The following is an 11574-nucleotide window of genomic DNA, read 5'->3' on the forward strand; positions in this document are numbered from 1 at the left end:
AGAAATTGGCTGGATTACAGGTTTAATATGGACCAGGGCCTGAACAAAACTATGAATATCAGGAAGATTAGCAATCTTTCTTTGGGAAAAATGAAAGAGCAGAAATATGTCTCTTCAGAAAACTGGTAGATAGACCCTTATCCAGATCATCCTGCAAGAACTGCAAAATCCTGTGAATTCTGAAAGAATTCCAGGAAAAAATAATTATCTATACAGGCTTACAAGCCAGATACAAGGTTTCAATCATAGAATCAGAGAAAACCCTATGTCTAAGAACTAAACGTTCAATTTCCATTCCACCAAGTTTAGATACTTAAGATCTTTTTTTTTTTTTTTTAAATTAGTTTTTATTAAATAAGAACAAAAGTTTCAAACAACATACAAAAACAATAATTACATCCGGCACAATGTATCAGGATGTCACAATTTGAACATTTTGATTCATCATTGGCTAAGGCATCACAATGCAAACATAATCTTATATCTCTCAATATACATTAGGACACGGTTCCATTTTGAACATTATAATAAAATGGTTATTACATTGTTTATGTACTAGAATTACAGTATTCTTCCCAAATAAAACTCAAGTTAAGGAAATCATCTGACTTAACGGTATTAGTGTATTGGTACTTTTCAATCATTAGTGTGTGTGTTACAAGGGATTTCCATTCCAATATTGCTTAATAATAGGACACGTCCACCAAATATGTTGGAAATCACCAATACCCCCCCATTCCTCCAACACTGCTTATTTTCATTTTTGAACATTACAGCCAATCTTGCGGGTGTGTAATACCAACGACACATAAGTTTCATATTCATTTCAGTGTATAAAATAGAGGAGGTGTGGCCACACATATTTATAATTATTTTAGACCATTCTTGTTCTGAGATTTGTATGTGAAGGTCCTCCGACCATTTATGTGTATAAGTTGGAAGATCTTTAGAGTGATGTGTAAGAATCAGATACTTGAGATTTTGATGGAAAAATGGACCTTGAGACAGAAGCTCTAACCGCCGAGGTAGAGGTCAAGCATGACAACTGGATATTTGAGCCAGATCTGCATACCAAATCCTGCAAGACTATGCTGGGGCAATCAGGATTACTGACAATTTCTCTATCTTCAAAATTACTCAGGGAAGAATTACCAGAGGAGGAAACAGATGAGCAAGCTGAGAAGACCAAGGAACTATTATATCATCAACTTACTTTGCCTGGAGATCCCTGGACATTGCAAAGTACCTGGGAAGTTTGTTGTTCAAATAATCCACAATCTGACTGAACACATCCTAGTGAAGAGACCACTCCCCTGGCTGTAGAGATTAATTATTGAGAGCATCTACCTCCAAGTTGTTCACCCTGTCACAGAGACTAGACAATAATTGGTTTATGCCCATGATAGAATGTGAGACACCTCCATCATTGCTAGGGAACTATGAGTCGTCGTCCCCCACTGATGATTGACTTAAGCTACTGCAGTGACATGGTCTGTCTGGAAATGGAGATAAGACTCTGCAATTTTCAGGGCTCTTCAATCTTGGCCTCTGTTGAAAAGACAGAGTTCTAGAACATTGATTGGTAACCTCCCCTTCTGAAAATCCCAAACTCCCTGTGCTGTCAGAGACCTCCAAACAGCTCCCCCACCTGAGAGACTTGCATCTGTAGTGATCGTAGTTCAGGTAGGATGAGCAAAAGAAGCCCCTTGAATAATAAACTGATGATCCAGACATCAGGTTAAAGACTGACTTGTACTGGGATCCAAAAATGTCCTTTGAGACCATTAATGCAGCATACAAATCTGAAGAGGCCTCATGAGAAAATGTGCAAATGGAATTGCATCTGAAGCTGCAATCATGAGACTTAGGACTTTCATACAAAGAGAAACCAAGAATAATAAGAAAGACTTAAGGTTCAGACAAGCTGGCACTAATTTTAATCTTCTCTGCTATGTTAGAGAAAGACTCATGGACACTGAATCTATTTGAAAACCAAAAAACATTAACTTTGTCTGAGGACCCAAATAACATTTTGGAAAATTGATCCTCCAAACATGCTGCTGAAAAAACAACAAGTGTAGGTTGGTGTGAGATTCTGCTAAAGGAAAAGATGGAGCTTGAACAAAGATGTCGTCCAGGTATGGAAACACTGCAGTACCCTGAGACCTGATCACCGACTAAAGGGCACCCAGAACCTTTGGTAATATTCTTGGAGATGTAGCCAAACTAAATGGTAGAGCAACAAACTGAAAATGCTGCCTCTGTGTCAGAAATTCTTATGCTTCAGTTTGACAGGCAGCTGCACCATATGCCTTATGCTACCTACTGCCAGCATGCTCCTGTGATGGTAACTTGAAGCCGCATCTGCTTGAAGTAGAACTGCGCAAGTGCAGTTCGCTATATACTCTTTGTGTTGCTTACTCGCAAAAAAAAAAGACGTGCCAACGTTGTCCCTGCAGTAAACAGTGAATCGCTACGGTGAAGCAGATTCACTGTATAAGCAGAGCTAAGAGCGTAGTGAACTTCACTTGCGCAGTGGCACATTATGAAGGGCAAAATAAGGCAACAAAGGCCCCGTACAGTTGCACAGCTGAATACATGCATAATGGAAGAATGGAGAAACATTCTGCTTGCTAAACTTAACCAACTGGTGTCTTCAGTGCCCAAATGCATAATCAGTGTTATTAAAAGAAAATGTGATATTACACAGTGGTAAAGAGTCAACTGTTTTTGGAGTGTGTTGCAGTCATCAGATTTGAAATGAGTGTATAATTTCAAAAATTCATTGAATTCACAAAGTAAAACTTTAAATATTGTGTTAATGATGTGTTTTCAATATATTACAGGGTGATTTGGATTTTCAAAAGCTTCTTTTTGTTTGTTTTTTTGCATTTTCCATACTGTCCAAATGTTTTCGGGAATTGGGGTTGTAAATCATTTGTAGATGTTGGGGTCATGTGACTTTTCCATCATGCCAAGATAAAAATTGCATCCAGATGGGTAAGCAGTGGGGAGGAAGGATTTGGGTTGCAATAGGTTAATCTTACATGTACATAAGCATTCCCCTTCCACAGTGAACAAAGGAGTTAATTCAAAATCCCTTTACCATTACCTTAAGAGATGAGAAAGGTCTATTGTATCTGTCAGTTTCAGGTGACTTCCCAGTTTCTAACCAGAAAACAGGTCATTAGTACATGAAAAGGCCTTCTTGGGAGCTTTTTTGTTGAAAAGGTTCTCACAGCTGCTGGCTTTTCTTCAAAAATCAATTTTGCATTGTGATCATTTAAGAAAGTCGGCGACCAATTTAAGTGTAAAGCAAAATTCCATTTTGGGAGCAAACTGTGGATACATTGTAATCAAACCTTCAGTGTCTATATTTACAATTAAAGTATTTATTTTCCTTTTATTGACTGTAACATTTGAATAGTGTAATAGCAACTTTATATTGATTCTCATAAACTTTAAAGTAATCTATGAGAATCAATATTCAAATATCCTATTATATATTATATAAAAAAACATGTTAACTAATTCTGTTAAAAATGCTAATATTCTTTCTATAGGAAAGTCAAAACAAATGTTAAAGGAATGATTCATTTCTAAGCATGAAAATCAAAATCCAACATATACTGGTCTCTAACTGTAACCTCCCAAAGTTCCCCATTTGACAGAAATAAAGATAAAAACAATCTAGCATAAATATACATAAAAAAAGAAGCATTATTATAATGTATATTGTTAAAGGACCATTAAAGGGATATGAAACCCAGTTTTTTTCTTTTGTGACTCAGACAGAGCTACATTTAGCCACCTATCAGCAAGCACTACCCAGGTGCTGAATAAAAAATGGGCTGGCTCCTAAGCTTACATTCCTGCTTTTTAAAATAAAGATACCAAGAGAACAAAGAAAAATTTATAATAGGAGTCAATTAGAAAGTTGCTTAAAATTGCATGCTCTATCTTAATCATGAAATAAAGAATTTGGAGCTCATATCCCTTAAATACAATAGATGTAACATTTACTATGAATTTTAAATAAGCAGTAGATTTTCTTCTGACAATTACCCTCCCCCCCATTTGTCGGACCCATGTATCATGTAACAGTATACGTATACACTGAACTTGTGCACATGCTCAGTAGGAGCTGGTCCCTCAGAAAATGTGCATATAAAAAGACTGTACAAAAATTAATAATGGAAGTAAACTGGAAACTCTCTTAAAACTACATGTTCTGTCTGAATCTTCAAACTTTCATTTTGACTTTAGTGTCCCTTTAAAGAATTTTAGTTATGAAAAAATCATATTGTTATTATAAATAGTGATGTCGCAAATTGTTTGCCGGCGAATAGTTCCCTGTGAACATAGCTTGTTTGCATTCTCAGCGGCGGGCGAACATATGCGATGTTCGATCCGCCCCCTATTCATCATCATTGAGTAAACTTTGACCCTGTATCTCACAGTCTGCAGACACATTTCAGCCAATCAGCAGCAGACACTCCCTCCCAGACCCTCCCAGCTCCTGGACAGCAGCCATTTTAGATTCATACGGAAGCTGCATTGTTAGTGAGAGGAGGGACAGTGTAGCTGCTGCTGATTTCATAGGGAAATTGATAGCTAGGCTAGTGTATTCAGTGTCCACTACAGTCCTGAAGGACTCATCTGATCAATGCTGTAAGGACAGCACCCCAAAAAGCCCTTTTAAGGGCTAGAACATCAGTTTTTTTTTTTGCCTGTGTAATTTTGACTGTGAAACATCAGTCTGCTAGTGTAATCTAATTGCAGTTGCCTGCCTGCAATGCCACCACTCATATCTGTTGTAACAGTAGTGTAAATTAAAAAAAAAAATACTTTATGGACTGTGAAACATCAGTCTGCTAGTGTAATCTAATTGCAGTTGCCTGCCTGCAATGCCACCACTCATATCTGTTGTAACAGTAGTGTAAATTAAAAAAAAAATACTTTATGGACTGTGAAACATCAGTCTGCTAGTGTAATCTAATTGCAGTTGCCTGCCTGCCAGCGTGTGTGCCAGGCCCACTTGCCAACTAGTGCCACCACTCATATCTGTTGTAACAGTAGTGTAAATTTGCAGTTGCCTGCCTGCCTGCCATCATGTGTGCCAGGCCCACTTGCCAACTAGTGCCACCACCACTCATATCTGTTGTAACAGTAGTGTAAATTTAAAAATAAAAAAACTTTTTTGACTGTGAAACATCAGTCTGCTAGTGTAATCTAATTGCAGTTGCCTCCCTGCCAGCGTGTGTGCCAGGCCCACTTGCCAACTAGTGCCACCACTCATATCTGTTGTAACAGTAGTGTAAATTTGCAGTTGCCTGCCTGCCAGCGTGTGTGCCAGGCCCACTTGCCAACTAGTGCCACCACCACTCATATCTGTTGTAACAGTAGTGTAAATTTAAAAAAAAAAAAAAATTGACTGCGAAACATCAGTCTGCTAGTGTAATCTAATTGCAGTTGCCTGCCTGCCAGCGTGTGTGAATTTCAGGGCCTGCCAGGGCACATTGTCACACTATTGCAACTCATATCTGAACAGTAGTATACATTTAAAAAAAAAAAAAAAACTTTTTGGACTGTGAAATAATAGCAGTCAGTTTCCTTCACACGTGTGCGTTTCAGGGACTGCCAGCAGTTCCAGAATAAATTAAAAAGTATGCTTTACACAGCGTATAAGGGTGATGTCACAGCACAACGGGAATCTGACAGGGGAAGAGGTAAAAGTAATCCTCCTCCTCCCCCCACGACCACGCCGGAAAGGACAGGACGCTTTACAGACGTGTTGTTGATGGAGGACATGCAGAGCTTTTTTTTTTTTTTATAAACAAAGTGTTTTTTTATTTGACATGTTACAACACAACAGAAAACACACAAGAAAAATATTAACAAAATCTAGCATAAAAACACACAAACATTTTATGTCAAAAACTGCTAAAATATAAAAACACAAACTTGCTATTGTCTTATTACTTTTAAATATCCCAGTAAACCATTTATGCTGTAAACTGTACATGAACATTTTTTGTGTCGGAAAGAAGAGTTCCATACAAAATGGCAGCTCACTATACACAGATAAGTGTGCTTCACTAAACAAGCGGTATTGTAAGACGCAATTAAAAAATTATCAATAAAATAAAAATAGAACCTTGTCTGCAATCCATGTTTTAGAAGGGCATACAAATAATATATAAAAGCAAATAGTATGTAAATACAATTGCTTCTCCAATTTAGTCTTCAGTAGAAACCTGTAATCCAATATTTAAATGATACAACATTTAAAAGGACATTGAAAGGGCATGTTATATTTCAACAGAACATAGGATTGAACTGGCTCTTCTATATAAATACAATTTTAATCACAGCAAAGTGGTTAAATATGTAGTTAAAGCCCCATTCAGAAGCAGGAAGTCTGTCATGTTCAGAAACGGCAACAGATGATTGGTGAAACCTACTGATTGTGGACCGGCTGTGCCCTGCACAGGAGCTGCATATAGAAGTGGGACTTTACCTATGTATTTAACCCTATCGTGAGAGATCAATAATATCAGGTAATAAAATTCAAGGGTCACTACAAAGACATTTAAATATATGGGCTGGTTCATTGTTTCTCCCACAGTGATTATCATTGGTAGTACATCTGAAAATGTTATGTCTGTTAAAAAGAAAGGTTCTTTTCACAAAATTAGGTTATTTTTCTCAGATGCAACTGTCACTATACATTTATACTGCAGAAATAGGTGTCTGCTAGGCCAAGGTAGGGGAGATGCAAGTAAAAAGTAAAGACATTGATAAACATAAAAAATAACAAATAAAACGTTTTCCAGCTAACACTGAAAGTTTAACAACTGTTTAAAATGACCAGTAAAGTCAAAATTACACCTCTATGATTCTGACAGAGCATGCAATATTAAACAACCTTTTAATTTACCTTTAATAATAATCTATAATGTGCCTTATTTTCTTGATATCCTTTGTTGAAGAGTAAACCTAGGCTCATGAGCAGCAATGCACTACTGGGAAGCTAGCTGGTGATTGGTGTTGGCGCATATAGGTTTTGTTCTAACAGCAAAAGTCAATCTATTTGAAACTCTTATTGCCGTCAATAGATTGATTATGGACTTAATTTTAAGCTATGTGGGCTAATTTTGCCTTCGTTTTCCCCCAATCTCTATATAAGTTGGTGGATGCTATCAAGTTTTTTCAACAATAAACTCCTTCAGAATAAAATTAACGCATACAAACTATATATATATACATATATATATATATATATATATATATATATATATATATATATATATATATATATATATATATATATATATATATATAAAATATATACACATATGTGTTGGTGTGTATATTTATTTTCTATACCCAAACTGGAGGCCAGGGAATTTTTAACATATCTTAATTCTAATTATAAGGGTCTTAAAGGGATAGTCTAATCAAAACCAAACCTGCACGGTTCACATAGAGCACGCAACTCCAAGCAACCCTCCAATCTACTTCCCTTATCAAACCGTCTTCGTTCTCTTGGCATCTCCACTTGAATGTAAGCCTAGGAGACGGCTCATCCCTGGTTCAGAACCTGGGCAGCGCCTGCCTACCGGTGGCTACATTTAGACACCAATCAGAAAGCACCATCCAGGTGCCGAACCAAAAACGGTCCAGCTCCCATACACACATTCCTGCTTTTTCAAACAAAGATACCAAAAGAACGAAGAAAAATCGACAACAAAAGTTGCTCAAAATTGCGTGCCCCATCCGAACCACAAAAGTTCAATCTCGACTTGACTGTCCCCTTAAGTTTTACCAATGAGTATAATAAGATGATGATACCATACCTGGATGTATCTTTGCAAGGTTAAAGTGAATGTAAATCTTCATGCCAAAGTGCCCGGTCCTTTTAAAAATCTGATCAAAAACAGGGGCACTCCCATGCGGAGCTTGTGGTTGTGCAAATGGACTGTTTGCGGTTGTTTGCGGTACGTTAAGCGGGGAGTTTGGTCTGTCACTGTGAAGCGGGCATAACCCTTACACTACCTGATCGATACAACATCATACCTGATGTTTTAAAGCACGTTATTTCAAACAATTTAGGAATATTAGGTGATTTATGCCCTTTATGGATTAAAACCAGACTCTGCATCAACTATGTAATTTTCCATGAGAGTTTTGCCATGGATCCCCCTCCGGCATGCCACAGTCCAGGTGTTAGTCCCCTTGAAACAACTTTTCCATCACTATTGTGGCCAGAAAGAGTCCCTGTGGGTTTTAAAATTCGCCTGCCCATTGAAGTCTATGGCGGTTCGCCGGTGCGCAAACATTTGCGGAAGTTCGCGTTCGCCGTTCGCGGACACAAAATTTTAGGTTCGCGACATCACTAATTATAAATACATATCTTGATTCTTTTATACATGCAAAACAAATAATACCTTTAAGTGTATAAGGCAATGAAGGAAATAGACTACAATAAATCAGAAATTAAAACCAGTTGTAATTTTTTAAAAAAAATAACATACTTGTATACTGAACCATATGCCCTAGATTACAAGTGGAGTGCTAATTTATTGTGCGCCTGTAAATGGGCAAATTTGCCCATTTACGGGTGCACATAAATAACCAGCCATTACAAGTGGCTGGTCAATACTACCGCAAGCTCGCGGTTGCAATTAGTGCTCCTAAAATTAACCAGAGATCAGATCTCTGGTTAATTTTTAAAATGTCCCCTAATTGCCCCCCCCCCCAAAAAAAAAATAAAGTGTGGTGGAATTGTTTAAAACAAAAAAAAATTGTAAGATTTTTTTTTTTTTTTAAAGATAATTGCAAGAAGCAGTTCTGAGGGTTGTGGGGTGTTAGAAAAAAAAAACAGCACTGAAAAGTGCCTTTACATTGAAAAATGCCTATTCATAGAAATATATATGTATATGCTTATATACATATACATTTATGTGTTAATATGTGTATATACACATTTAAACACATATTTGTATATAAACATATATATATATATATATATATATATATACAGGGAGTGCAGAATTATTAGGCAAGTTGTATTTTTGAGGATTAATTTTATTATTGAACAACAACCATGTTCTCAATGAACCCAAAAAACTCATTAATATCAAAGCTGAATATTTTTGGAAGTAGTTTTTAGTTTGTTTTTAGTTTTAGTTATTTTAGGGGGATATCTGTGTGTGCAGGTGACTATTACTGTGCATAATTATTAGGCAACTTAACAAAAAACAAATATATACCCATTTCAATTATTTATTTTTACCAGTGAAACCAATATAACATCTCAACATTCACAAATATACATTTCTGACATTCAAAAACAAAACAAAAACAAATCAGTGACCAATATTGCCACCTTTCTTTGCAAGGACACTCAAAAGCCTGCCATCCATGGATTCTGTCAGTGTTTTGATCTGTTCACCATCAACATTGCGTGTAGCAGCAACCACAGCCTCCCAGACACTGTTCAGAGAGGTGTACTGTTTTCCCTCCTTGTAAATCTCACATTTGATGATGGACCACAGGTTCTCAATGGGGTTCAGATCAGGTGAACAAGGAGGCCATGTCATTAGATTTTCTTCTTTTATACCCTTTCTTGCCAGCCACGCTGTGGAGTACTTGGACGCGTGTGATGGAGCATTGTCCTGCATGAAAATCATGTTTTTCTTGAAGGATGCAGACTTCTTCCTGTACCACTGCTTGAAGAAGGTGTCTTCCAGAAACTGGCAGTAGGACTGGGAGTAGAGCTTGACTCCATCCTCAACCCGAAAAGGCCCCACAAGCTCATCTTTGATGATACCAGCCCAAACCAGTACTCCACCTCCACCTTGCTGGCGTCTGAGTCGGACTGGAGCTCTCTGCCCTTTATCAATCCAGCCACGGGCCCATCCATCTGGCCCATCAAGACTCACTCTCATTTCATCAGTCCATAAAACCTTAGAAAAATCAGTCTTGAGATATTTCTTGGCCCAGTCTTGACGTTTCAGCTTGTGTGTCTTGTTTAGTGGTGGTCGTCTTTCAGCCTTTCTTACCTTGGCCATGTCTCTGAGTATTGCATACCTTGTGCTTTTGGGCACTCCAGTGATGTTGCAGCTCTGAAATATGGCCAAACTGGTGGCAAGTGCCATCTTGGCAGCTGCACGCTTGACTTTTCTTAGTTCATGGGCAGTTATTTTGTGCCTTGGTTTTTCCACACGCTTCTTGCGACCCTGTTGACTATTTTGAATGAAACGCTTGATTGTTCGATGATCACGCTTCAGAAGCTTTGCAATTTTAAGAGTGCTGCATCCCTCTGCAAGATATCTCACTATTTTTGACTTTTCTGAGCCTGTCAAGTCCTTCTTTTGACCCATTTTGCCAAAGGAAAGGAAGTTGCCTAATAATTATGCACACCTGATATAGGGTGTTGATGTCATTAGACCACACCCCTTCTCATTACAGAGATGCACATCACCTAATATGCTTAATTGGTAGTAGACTTTCGAGCCTATACAGCTTGGAGTAAGACAACATGCATAAAGAGGATGATGTTGTCAAAATACTCATTTGCCTAATAATTCTGCACTCCCTATATATATATATATATATATATATATATATATATTTACACTTTGCTGCCCATCGCTGAGTGACTTACCCCCTTCACTGTGCTAGGTTCTCTGCCGTGTCTGACGGCATGAGGATGTGGCTCCCATTGGAGCCTATGGAAGCACACTCTTGTAAGCTCGAAGCTACCCTGCAATGCGAACTCGAGGTTGCATTCGCATTGCACATTTGCGTTAGCTGGTATTACTGAGTAGAGTGCAAATATCACGGTTGCTTAACCACTCGTAATCTAACCTGTTGTAAGTAAATGAAAACCATATCTCATAGTATATATGTAAAAGACAATTGGCTAGATTACGAGTTTTGAGTTATGGTGAAAAAGCAGCATTATCAGGTTATAACTGTCAGGGTGCCAGAAATCAGACTGAGACGAGAAGTGCAAAAATAATCACACCTTTATTAATAGCAAAAAATAATAAAAAGTCCACAAGTCAAATAACAAGCCAGGAGTCAAAACCAGAGCTGGTAGTCAGATGAGCCGAGTCAGGAGCCAAAGCAAATAGTCAGACAAGCCGGAATCAGGAACAAGGAAAACAGCAGAGTCAGGAACAAGCCAGGGATCAGGAACCAGGAAGAGAGGTGAGTAAAATGGCTGCCAGCAGCACATGGCAAACAAACAGGGAAAAAACCCTGACAATAACGCTGCTTTTTCACTACCGCTGCTATTACGAGTCTTGCAGGTTTAGGGGCACTGCACACTGTTATGGCCATAACGCAAATCAACTTACGCAAATTGCATAAAGTCTTTTTTCAATGGGATTTTCATAGTGCCGATATTACAAGCTTTTCCTGGGAGGCCAAAAAGTGAGCAGTACAACCTATACCGTCAAGATTCGTAACGCATTCTAAAGTCAGTAGTTATGAGTTTTACGCTACAAAGCTGTAACATAAAACTCATAACTAAAGTGCTAAAAAGTACACTAACACCCATAA

Source organism: Bombina bombina, chromosome 3 (genome assembly GCF_027579735.1).
Source record: "Bombina bombina isolate aBomBom1 chromosome 3, aBomBom1.pri, whole genome shotgun sequence".
Lineage (NCBI taxonomy): Eukaryota > Metazoa > Chordata > Amphibia > Anura > Bombinatoridae > Bombina > Bombina bombina.